We start from the raw sequence: 13015 nt of genomic DNA, 5'->3' as shown, positions 1-13015 counted from the left end.
AACAGTGGGTTAGTGTCCCTTTTGCTGACTCTTTCAGCCAAAAGAATCACTGTTTTGACCTCTGTGCAGTCTTCCTATCTCTTAGCCTTTTTATATCCTCTCTTCTGCTATTCTTCCTCTGTTTCCTTCTAAGACATGAAATTTAGCTCTAACTTTCATTGGCTGCACTTTCACTGTTCACACCTTGGGTTGAAGCATTTTCTTAACAAAACTGGACTCCTGTGGATGATTTATGCTGTAGGCTGGTAGGCTGTTACATTTTGAAAGTTTTGTGTTTATATATATATATATATATACACACACACACATATATAGTACATATATGTAGTATACATATAAATATATAGTATTATATATAAAAATATATATAGTATTTATATATAATACTATACTAGTATTATATATTACATATATATAGTATTTAAAATACAAAAATACTTTAAATGTGAAAAGATTGTGTTATATTGCTTTAGGATATTTTCTAGACAGATTTTTTTAAACTATAAAAACTAGAGGTACTTTAAACCTGACTCAGATTAGCCAATGGGAGCAGAGAGAAAGCAGTAAGCAGGTGCCCTGGCGCTGAAGAAGCAGCTAGAGGGCTAGAAAGTGCAGAGTCATTCAGCAGGTGGCCCAGAGTGCTGAGTCATCGCAATGCCAGCTGCACCAGCAGGCGGCTTCAGGGCGCACGGCTCCCAGAGCCGCCACAATGTCCCTGGGCTCCTGTTGGATGACATTGCAGCTCCTTGGGTCCTGGATTTGAGACAACTCCTGTCTCCTTTACTTCCCTCTGTTTGCTTACAATCAGCTGTGCCACTCTACCAGGAAAGTCAGTCTCTCGAGGACTTCTGCTTGTATTTCTGTCAATGTGAGGGAGGGCAGGAGGAGAGGCACTTGCTCACCTCTGGGGGTCAAGCCTGACTTTGCTGAGGTGGGTGAAACCTTTGAAAGTTCACTGTTCCAGGAACCTGGGTTCTTTGGGCACATCGCAACCCACAGCAAGGTGTGGCACAGAGTTCTGTGTGCAAGAAAAATGGCTTGTAAGACCAGATTTGCCTTTAAGTCCCCAGTGGGTAGATAATCAAGATTTCATCCAGACAATGAGAAAAATATTTGAACATGAAGGAGCATTTCCAGTGTTTCTTTCTCAGGGAGAACACTTTTGAGGCTCTTCCTCCCTCTCCTCCCCATACAAGGCTGGCTTTCCTTTTCTTTCTTTCTTTTTTTAAAAGATTTTATTTATTTATTTGAGAAGTAGAGCTACAGACAGAGAGAGGGATAGACAGAGAGAAAAGTCTCCCGTCCGTTGGTTCACTCCCCAAATGGCTCAGTGGCTGGAGCTGAGCACATCCAAAGCCAGGAGCCAGGAGCCTCTTCTGGGTCTCCCACATGGGTGCAGGGGCCCAAGGACTTGAGCCATCTTCCACTGCTTTCCCAGGCCACAGGTTGAGAGCCAGATTAGACGAGGAGCAGCCAGGACATGAACTGGCACCCATATGGGATTCCTGGGCCACAGGTGGAGGCTTAGCCTACTGTGCCATAGCACCGGCCCCTGTCTTTCAAAAAGCAAACCTATTTATTTGTTTTCATCTTATTTGAATGAGAGAGAGAGAGAGATCTTCCATCCACTGTTCACTCCCAAAATGCCTGCAACAGCCAGCCAGAGCTGGTCCAGACTGAATTCAGGAGCCAAACACTCCATCTGGGTCTCCCATGTGGGTGGCAGAGAGCTGCGTTCTTGATCCATCACTTGCTGCCTCCCAGGGTGCCTTAGCAGGAAGGGCAACAGTCAGGACCTGACCAGGCACTCGGACGTGGGATGCGGGCGTCTCGAGCAGGGATTTAACTGCTGCGCCAGACACCTGCTCCACAAGCCTGACTCCCAGCCCCTTTTCCCAGGAGCCCCCAGCACCCCTGCCCACTTCTATCTGTGGCCATGCTGCATTGGATTATAATTGTCTTGATGATTTGTCTGTCTCTGTCCTGAGTTCTTGGATCCCTGTAGGCAGGGCCTATGACTCATTCATCTTTATATCTCCAGTGTCTAACAGATGACTTCCACAAAGCAGGCGCTCAATAATTGCAGAGCGAGCAGAGCAAGTGCACGAACACTTTCACTCCCACGGCTTAGCCCGTCCGGTTGTTAAGGTGTGGACAAGAACTCCTTTTAACTTGAATATAGGTTTTCTTCCCCGAAGAGCATATTGATAAAGGACAGCTCGGTTTTCTTCAGAAGAAGAAAAATGATAGAACAGGCCTCTGTGCTATATTTCAAACTTATGTCAACTTTTCTTGAAAAAAAAAAAAAAAACTGTCTGTCCACCAGCGCTTGGATCATTTTTCAAATTTCATGTCATCCTCTTGCAGATGCTGCCCATCCGTCATCGCGGGCAGAGAGTATCCATCATGGGCCGAGCGGGATCGTTTCCACAGCTGTCAGGGAGTGGACACAGCAAAGGTGCCCGTGGTGGCTGGACAGAGTTGTCCAGGCCTGATGGTGAGGGAGCTTCCAGGGGACGGAGGGCATCCGGGGGTCTGTCTCCAATGGCTTCATGCAGTCCCCGAGTGAGACCTCTGTTCTCCCCATCGATATCACAGCCAGGTAAGAGTTATTTACAGAGCGAATGTTTATGTCAAAATGAAGTCCATCTTTCTCATGACTGCTTTCCCATAAACATGGTCATGTATATAGTTTATAAAAAAGTTTAAAAAATGAGTGATGTTTCTTTGCCAAATGTAGAAAAGCATAAGGAAGAAAATAAAAATCCTACATTATTCCACTAGGCAGAGGTGACCATTATTAATATTGTTTTGGTGCATTTTTCTTCTAATCATATTCACACACAGTTGTGCCTGCAAACGCACACAGAGAAACTGTGTGTGTGTGTATACAGTTATTTGTGAGTAATTCTGTGTATTCTTTATGGAGTTTTGTCTCTTGCTTTTCTCACTAAATTATATTTTAACCATTTTCCTGTGTCATTAAGCATTCTGTGAAACATGTTTCTTTAAGGCTACATTAGATTTGATTTTATGGATATGCCATAATTTATTTATCTATTGTTAGACATGCTGATTGTTCTGGCTTTTTGCAATGTGGTATTTTATTTATTGCATTTCCCCTGTCTTTTAGCTATTCTGTGTTTATCATCTATATAATTCTCAAGAATCATAATCTTATCTTTTTATTTGGATGTCAAAGATAGGTAAATGGATTTTTTTTTATAACTCACAAAGATTCAAACTACAAGAAGCTTTTTTGTTGTCTCCTAAATCAGTAAGAGTGATTATATATGTTCACTTTTATAATATAGATTAAATTCTGTCAATTAAGTGAGTGCGCCTGTATTTCTTTCCTGTTTACGGATTTGTTGTGAGTTGATGTACAAGTCCTCGTTTCACATGGGAAGGGCTACATTGAGCCTGAAACGAGTACAGGAGATTTCCTTGGGAGGGAGGCCGTGTGAGGGACGGCCCTGCCGGATCAGAATCCCTGCTTTGCCGTGGCTTGCTGCGTAACTGGAGGCATCTTTTGTCACTTTGAGAGCCTCAGCTTTCTCATCTACGCGCTTGTGGGATGTAATAGCACGAAGTGCTGTTGGCTGGGGCCCTGTGAAGACGAGCGTGGCAGGTGCTCATTGTGAGACGCGTCGCACAGGACACGGCAAAGGCCATCACTGTGCTCTCTCCTGGTTTCTATCTTCAGACAGGTCGGGTGTTAGATGTTTCTTCTCAGGATAAGGATAGAGACGTGGCAGGGCCCTGGCCTATTTGACCAGGCAGTTTGAAAGGCAGTTCTTTTTGAGTAACCTGATGTCTGATTTCTCTTTTTAATTGTTCTTAGCTTATTGAGTTGTAATATGCACATCATGAAATTTGCCAATTTAAGTGCACAATTCAATGTTTTTTTTTTATTGTTTTTTAAGATTTATTTGTTGTTTACATGAATGGCAGGGTGACAGAGAGGGAGGAGGCGAGAGATGTATCTTCCACCTGTTTCAAACCCTAAATGGCCACACCAGCTAGGTCTGGGCCAAGCTGAAGGCAGTCTCCCCCTTGGTGGATGGGCCCGGTTACTTGGGCCATCGTCCAGTGCCTTCTCAGGTACAGTAGCAGGGACTTTGATCAGAAGTGGAGCAGTTCAAGTCCTTCACTCCAATAGGAGATGTCAGCGTCATGAGTAGTAGCTTAACCCAAGATTTCACAGCCCCTGCACAGTTAAATGATAATAACTTTATGGATATGTGCAATCATCACCACCATTTAATTTGTGAACATTTCCACACTCCCCAAAAGGTCCCTCAGACCCATTTTCCGTCACTCTGTGTGGCAGTTGGTATCTACGTTGTCTTCATAGACTTGCCTTTTCTGTACACTTCATAAAGATGGAATCATATAATATATGGCCTTTAGAATGCAGCTGCTTTCACTTAATGTAGTATTTTTGAGATTCACCCAGCTCATCCTATGGATTTGGCCTTTGTTCCTTTTCATTGCCTGCTAGTATTCTGTGGAGTGGATAGACCATGTTTTGCTAATCCATTCACCATTGATGGGCTTTTATATTGTTCCTATTTTTTTCTATTATAAATAATCCTGGTATAAATATTCACACATCCATCCTTGTCTATCTGGGTTTTCAATTCACTTAGATTTATACTTAGCAAAATTGCTGAGTTGTATGGTAATTTATATTTAACTTTCAGATAAATTTTCAAACAACTTCCTAAAAGTGGCACACAATTTCAAACAATTATCCTGCATTCTTGAACATTCTATTTATCAAAAGCCCAAAATATACTCATATATTCTCATCAAACCAGGATCTTTTGATTACACAAACAAGGAGAATATCTAAAAGACAAAGTACCATATAAATATCAGTCAGTATCTGAGCACCTTCTGGAGGTAAGACCCTTGCTACTTGAAATGGACTCTCTGTACATTGATAATTATCAGATGAAATTCTTGTTATCCTCTTTCACAGATCAGTCAGCAAGAGCGATGAGGATCGGTGAGGTTTTGGAGCAGTGCCGTGACTTGCAGTAGCGGTGTCGGGATTTGAACCCAGGTTCATTTGATCCCCAGACCAGCACTATACTGATTTCCAAAGCAAGAAGTAATCCATAAGCTTAACTGGGGTGAGAAGTGCCCTTCACTGACAAGAATTTTAAAATAACTGATTGTGGGCTCCCATTTCAGAGTGCCCGCATTCACATTTTGGCTCTGATTTTTTTAAAGATTTATTTATTTATCTGAAAGTCAGAGTTACACACAAAGAGAAGGAGAGGCAGAGGGAAAGAGAGGTCTTCCATCTGCTGGTTCACTCCTCAGTTGGCTCCAACAGCCAGAGCTGTGCCAATCTGAAGCCGGGAGCCAGGAGCCCCCTCTGGGTCTTCCATGTAGGGACAGGGGCCCAAGGACTTGGGCCATCCTCTACTGCCTTCCTGGGCCATAACAGAGAGCTGGATCGGAAGTGGAGCAGCCAGGACTCGAACTGGTGCCCATATGGGATGCCGGCACTTTAGGTGGCAGCTTTACCCACCATGCCACAGTGCCGGCCCCATGGCTCTGATTTGGTTCCAGTTTCTTGATGAAGCACACCACAGTAGGTAGTGAGTGGTGGCCCAAATATTTGGGTCCCTGCCACCCACATTGAGACTTGCATTGAGTTTCAGGCTCTGACATTGTCCTGGCCTGACCCTATTGCTATTGAGAACATTTAGGGCACGAACCAGTAGATGGATGATCTTTCCCTGTGTGTCTCTCTCTGCCTTCCAAATACAAATGAATAAAATGAAAATAGCTGGTTGTTAATGGCCCCAGAGATATGCTTTCTCTCCCTTAACCACAGACTGTAGTCTTCACTAACACAGATGGAAGGAGAAAGGCCTGTCCGCTGTGCTGTGCGTGTGCAGAGAGAGGATGGAGCGAGGAGGAAGGTGGTCAATGCGAGGAGGTGGCTGCCCATGGTTAAGCGGGCTTCTGTTTTCATGCCTGGTTCCAACACACACCTCTGCCTTTTTCTACCTGGGTGACTTTGGGTGTGTCGGTCAGACTCGCCGGGCCTGTTTCCTCATCCATTCATGCAGGTACCAACTGTACTTCCCAGGGCTGCTGAGCATGAGAGAATAGGAAGTATTTGAAGTATGGCCTCGCAGTATGGGTGCTGTCACCACTGTGCCGTCCCACCAGGTACTGAGAATGGGTCCCTTCTTTCTGTCTCAGTACCTTCAGGCTGCTCTACCAGCACTCTGTAGACTGGATGACTTTTACACTCCGAGTTCTGGAGCCTGGCATGTCCAAGATCAGGATGCCAAAAACAAGAGCCCACTTCCTGGTTCCCAGACAGGTGTCCTCGCATGCTGGGAGTTGCCCTGTGGGGTCTCTTTTGCAAGCGCATTCACCCCATTCATGAAAGCCCCGCCCTCCTGGCCCAATCACTTAGCAAAGACCCTGCATCTGAGTACCATTGCCTTATGGGTTTGGATTCATCAGCACGTGGATTTAGGGGACACAGCCATCCAGTCTCCAGCACCTCCTCACTGCCACCTTCCCTCTCTTGAGTGGCTTGTGAGTAACCTGAGGTGTCCAAGACAGGATTAGCCCTTTGGGAACAGGCCTGAGGGGGCTCAGCAAGTGTTGGGGGCACATGCGTGAGTCACTGTTGCAGGACGGTGCACACGTAAGGAGACAAGGTGGCAGGTGGAGCCGCCCCGTCTGCCTGAGCAGGCGATGGGTGGGACAGCTCCCGTCCCCAGCAGAGGGACAAGCTCACTTTGCACAGGGTTCCCTCCTGAGGCAAGTGCTGCGCATGGACTCCGTCAGGGCTGCCTGCCCTTCCACGTGGCCCCACCTTCTGACTTCCTGTTCCAAAATCCCTCCAACCTCGTGAACCTGCCCTCAGCCATGTGACTCTCATGCCTTCCTTCCGGGAGCAGCCTAGTAATCCTCTCTCCATCCAGTGGTTCTCAACCTTGGCTGCACATTTGGGTCATCTAGGGGAACACAAAGAGATAATGATGCCCACGCACTACTTCCAGGAGATTTTGATTTAACAGGAGGGGCCCAGACATTGGGATTTTTAAAAGCCACTCAGGTGATTCTAATGTGAAGCCAGATTTGAAAATTACTGCTTCTCGCCGGCGCCGCGGCTCAATAGGCTAATCCTCCACCTAGCAGCGCTGGCACACTGGGTTCTAGTCCCAATCAGGGCGCCGGATTCTGTCCCAGTTGCCCCTCTTCCAGGCCAGCTCTCTGCTGTGGCCAGGGAGTGCCGTGGAGGATGGCCCAAGTGTTTGGGCCCTGCACCCCATGGGAGACCAGGAGAAGCACCTGGCTTCTGCCTTCGGATCAGCGCGGTGCGCTGGCCGCAGCGCCCTGGCCGCAGCGGCCATTGGAGGGTGAACCAACGGCAAAGGAAGACCTTTCTCTCTGTCTCTCTCTCTCTCATTGTCCACTCTGCCTGTTAAAAAAAAAAAAAGAAAATTACTGCTTCTCATTACAAATAAATATCAGGTCACTCCCTACCACCCAGGGGAGCTGGAACTGTACCTGGCTAATACTGGTTTATGGGAGATAATTGTTATATTTTCAGGATTAATAAATAGTTTTATGTAAGCTTTCAATTTAATTATATATTTTTAAAGACATTTATTTATTTGAAAGTCAGAGATACACAGAGAGAGAAGGAGAGGCAGAGAGAGAGAGAGAGAGAGATTCCATCCGCTGGTTCACTCTCCAACTGGCCACAACAGCCAGAGCTGCGCCAATCTGAAGCCAGGAGCCAGGAGCTTCCTCTGGGTCTCCCACACGGGCACAGGGGCCCAAGGACTTGGGCCGTCTTCTACTGCTTTCCCAGGGCATAGCAGAGAGCTGGATAGGAAGTGGAGCAGCTGGGACGCAAGCTGGCGCCCATATGGGATGTCGGCACTGCAGGCGGCAGCCTCACTGGCCACGCCACAGTGCTGGCCCCATACATTATATTTACAAAGATAATAAATTTCAAAATCTCTAATTGTTTGTAGATTTCACTATTACCTATGCCCTGAGGTTGCCCACATCTGTCGGATCTGTGTTCTGTGGTATGGTGCTACTAGACAGGGACACACTACATTGCTTCATTTCCCAGCTTCATGTTCAGTCATGCTACTGACCCGTAGCAGGAAACTGTCCATTAAAGGAGTATTTACATCACGGACATTAGCAAGTGCTCCAAGTTGAGACTTTGTGTATTGTTTTGGTGGTTAGCAAGACTTAAGAAAATGACAGACAAACCCTTAATAATGTGGATTAAACTTAAAAATGTGTTTTATATGTAGAATATTATCAATAGCATAAGAAACTGGGGAAATATTCTTCCAGGTTTTGAAAGTTATTATTTGATTTGATTAAGCAAAAAAACAGCCCTCATCATGGATGGATAAGTGAAATTCCAACATACATTTTTGTATTTTCACTTTAACTTACTCTTTGCTGTAAACAAAAACATTAGCCAATAATTATGTCCCGACTACACTCATTTATCAGTTGTAACCACAGGTTGACGATGGATACAAGGGCTGGGGAGAAAAATCAATGAAAGCATTATGTGCGAATCAATTAACTCTATGGAATTTATAATAAAGAAGTATTGCATATTTTATTATTTGTAAATTGTGTGCAATACATCCTTTATATCAGCAAAATTTTGACAAACTTGTATTTGTGAAGCATTTACCAGCCTATCACTGTTGCCCTCCATTCCTTAACAGAACTGTATATCCCGACTCACTCTCCTTCCCCTGTTCTCTTGGTGAGAGCGTCCTTCTAGAAATCAGATCAGAGCCCACTGCCCCTCATGCGGAGGGTACCGGGGATCTGGAGAGACAGACAGAAGTCAGCTGACACAAACTGCCTGTGCTTTCCTTGTTACTGGATTTCAGCTGTTCTGGGAAGCCAAGTCAGTTCTTCAATCCCTCCTTGACTATACATTGTTCCTAAAGATGAGTATTTAAAAAAGTTCATTGAAAAAATGAAGCAAAAGATAAGTTTATCTATAAGAATACTTAAAATCCATACATATTTTTTTTAAGATTTTATTTATTTATTTGACAGGTAGAGTTATAGACATAGAGGGAGACAGAGAGAAAGGTCTTCCTTCCGTTGGTTCACCCCCAAAGTGGCCATTACGGCCAGTGCTCTGCGCCAATCCGAAGCCAGGAGCCAGGTGCTTCCTCCTGGTCTCCCATGCCGGTGCACTTGGGCCATCATCTACTGCCCTCCCAAGCCACAGCAGAGAGCTGGACTGGAAGAGGAGCAACGAGGTCTAGAACCTGGCGCCCATATGGAATGCTGGCGCCATAGGCAGAGGACTAACCAAGTGAGCCACAGCGCTGGCCATGAGCCGTGGTGCCGGCATGCATAATTTTTTCATAATACACATTTTCATGAACTTTCTGAAGACCCACTGTACATGTGAAATGTTGCAATAAGAACAAAGTATGTGAAACACGTTATTTCCTTCTGTTTTACTGATTGTTCACATGGATAGTGAGGAATGCATCCACATAGGCACTGCCCACATCTTAAAACCTCTGAGAAAATAAGAACTACAAACACCTCTGTAAAGCCTGGGTTTCTTGGCACACCCTAGGATGCTATCCTGGTTCTAACAAGGATGTTATCCTAACGAGCCATTCCCAGACTTAATGGCTGAAAATAAAAATAATAAACATTTATTCTTTCTTTTTTGACAGGCAGAGTGGACAGTGAGAGAGAGAGACAGAGAGAAAGGTCTTCCTTTTGCCGTTGGTTCACCCTCCAATGGCCGCCGCAGCAGGCACGCTGTAGCCGGCACATCGCTCTGATCCGAAGCCAGGAGCCAGGTACTTCTCCTGGTCTCCCATGGGGTGCAGGGCCCAAGCACTTGGGCCATCCTCCACTGCACTCCCTGGCCACAGCAGAGAGCTGGCCTGGAAAAGGGGCAACCGGGACAGAATCTGGCGCCCCAACTGGGACTAGAACCCCGTGTGCCGGCGCCGCAAGGCGGAGGATTAGCCTAGTGAGCCGCGGCACCGGCCATAAACATTTATTCTGTACAGTGGTCTGCAATTTGGATAGGGCTCTATGCGTGAGGCCTGACTTTAGTCCATGTAATGTGAGTTGGGGACTTGGCTGAGAGGAGGAGGATCTGTGTCCAACCTGGGTCTCTCCCATGGTTGGCAAATTGGTGCTGGCAAGCAGGTGTGAATCCAGTGTGGTTGAGGACTTTGACTCTTCCTCATGAGGACCAGGCTTCCCTACGTTATGGTGGCTGGGTTCCCAGGACAACTGTATCAAGGTAGGAGGTCGCATTGTCTTTGATGACCTAGCCTCAGAAGAGACACACAGCATTATTTATGCCGTACTCTATTACGTGAGGCCGACCAGAAGGCCCATCAAGTTTGAGGGAAGAGACGTGGACTCCACATCTCAACAGAGCAGTAGCAAGTTCTGGAAGAGCAGGTAGGGCAGTAAATACTATGTGGCCATTTTTAGAAATGATAAGCCATCACAGATGGAAAGGAAAAGAACTCTCTGCAGAGTGAGTATGCATGTCCTGTTTTGTACAGTAAGTCACCAGGACATGCTCCAGGATTAATCCAGAATCACAACGTGCAGGAGTGGAGTAATGGGGTTCACCTGAGGTGAAGAAGGAACCATGTTTTTTTTCCCTCATAACAGAAGTATCTAAATAACTAAATAATTAGTAATTCCTTTGGTCATTTTTCGAGAGTCACTGAGTATGTGAAACAATGGAAGGTTTCCTTCAGGGAAAGCTCTAGAGATGGCCGATGGAAGTGTGGAAAGGCGAGAGTGATACCGTGTTTGCAGAGGAATAGCTGTACATCTCTAAGATTAAACTCCAAGTCTGTGTGATGCATTCAGTTCTCCATCTGCCTAGAGGCTGTAAGCAGTCAGCGCTCTCCATATCATCTCCCGTGGAATGGATAAAGACAGGTTGTTCACATTAAAATCTAAATAAAATGTGCCAAAGATAAGCACATTCCTCACACTAGGCAGAGATGAAGTTCTAGTTGCAGAGTATGTTTCAAATACCTTCTATTTTTTAAATGAGAAAGAGACCAAATATTGAGTAGACTCAAGACTCCGAGATAAAGAGATAGGCTATTCCTTTTGTTTGATTAGTGAGAGGGCCTGACATGGCTAGGAGTTAAACTCCAGAAGGACTTCTTTAAGAAAACCACCCATTACTAGTTAAAAAGGGAAAGGAATGTTGAATGTCTCTTTAAAAATATTTTGATATAATTTCTGACTTAAAACTTGCAAGAAAGTACAATGTATTCCCAAGTAACTTTTACCCATATCCCACCAGTTTAATATTTATTACTTTTTTAAAAAAGATTTATTTTTTATTTGAAAGTCAGAGTTACACAGAGAGAAGAGAGGCAGAGAGAAAGAGAAAGAGAGAGAGGTCTTCCATCTGACGTTTCACTTCCAAATTGGCCACAATGGCCAGAGCTGCACCGATCCAAAGCCAGGAGCCAGGAGCTTCTTCTGGGTCTCCCACGTGGGTGCAGGGGCCCAAGGACTTCGGCCATCTTCTACTGCTTTCCCAGGCCATAGCAGAGAGCTGGATCGGAAGTGGAGCAGCCGGGTCTTGAATTGGCACCCATATGGGATGCCAGCGCTTCAGTCCAGGGTGCTAACCTGCTGCGCCACAGCGCTGGCCCCAATATTTACTACACTTTTTTCATCTTATTCTCTTTTTAATATATCTGTACCTTCATCTCTGTATGTTATAGACCTATATGGGTAGATCAATGGACATATTCTGATTGAGCATCCCTAATCTGAAAATCTGAACTGACATATGCCACAAGTGAAAAATTCCACACCTGACCTCATGTGATAGATCACATTCAAAACATAGGCACACTAAAAATATTATATAAAATTACCTTCAGGCCATGTCTATAAGGTATATGTGACACATATTTTGTGTTTAGACTTGGATCTCATCTTTAAGATATCTTATCACATATGTGCAAATGTTCCAAATCTAAACTGAAAATTAAACTGAAATTTAAACTTTTAGATAAGCACACTCAACTTGTGTATAGAGATAGATAATCTGTGTACATTAAATATAAATCACATATATAATTTCTTTCAGAACCATTTAAAGATAAATTGCAAGCATGTCCTAACATAATTCAGTTTTTACTAAAAACAAAATCTCAGATTCTCTTACATAATACAAATGTAACTAGAAAATTAATATAGGTATACTGCTATTGAATGTGCAAATATCATTCACATGTCCCCAATAATGTCTTTACATTAAAATCAAATTGAACCTCATGTGTTCTTTTATAACAAAATGAAATCTAAGGTCAAATATAGGGTTGATATCTTGATAGGTTCAGTTTCCTCATTGTAGCTGAAAAATGGGTCAAAGGCATGTCAGTTCTTGGATATATTCACAAACTCACAGGTAATCCATTTGTAGTGACTTCGTGGGCACGTCCGTCTGTATCCTGGAACTCTTTCTGTTTTTGCAGTCAGGGAAGGATTTCTTCTGAGTACTTCTAGAAGATAGCACCATACGTGGTACGCGGTCAACACTTGGTAAATGTTTCTTAGACAATTAAATCTACAATGCAACCAGTTTCTGTGTAACTGAGACAAAGATATTTCAAGGCTAATTCATCTCAGGCTTGAATTTTCTACTAGAAAATTGGAGACTTAGGAGGATGTACAAAAAAAAAAAAAATCTTTGTATTACTTAGATACCACTGGGGGAGTTGTGGTGCTGTTGATAGTAATTGTCACAGTCGCCGTCAAAACCCTCGACGTTCTAACATGCGGCTGACAATGAAAGATTTTTCTCTTGAGCAGAGCAGTCCTTCTGCTAGAATATGAAGATGTCCTTCCAGCTCAAACTGAGGACTTTTTTTTTGTAAACTACAATCAGTGATCTGAGTGTGGATAGCTCATGTGGAAGGTGATCTCAGTAAACGCTGGTAGGAAC

General features: G+C 44.4%; 1 long non-coding RNA gene across 2 annotated transcripts in view; it reads left to right on the top strand.

Moving 5' to 3' along the window:
* LOC127487354 (uncharacterized) overlaps positions 1–13015 on the top strand; it is a 56145-nt gene that overhangs the window by 21600 nt on the left and 21530 nt on the right. The window contains exons 3-4 of one of the 2 annotated variants that reach the window (XR_007914141.2): positions 2368–2602; positions 4988–5141. This is a non-coding gene — a long non-coding RNA (uncharacterized lncRNA). The remainder of the gene's footprint in view (positions 1–2367; positions 2603–4987; positions 5142–13015) is intronic. The other variant, XR_011379827.1, reaches the window with a different exon arrangement.

The sequence above is a fragment of the Oryctolagus cuniculus genome, chromosome 11 (genome assembly GCF_964237555.1).
Source record: "Oryctolagus cuniculus chromosome 11, mOryCun1.1, whole genome shotgun sequence".
Classification (NCBI taxonomy): Eukaryota; Metazoa; Chordata; class Mammalia; order Lagomorpha; family Leporidae; genus Oryctolagus; species Oryctolagus cuniculus.
Note: the sequence above shows the minus strand (reverse complement) of the source record. Positions and strands in the feature narration are given on the sequence as shown.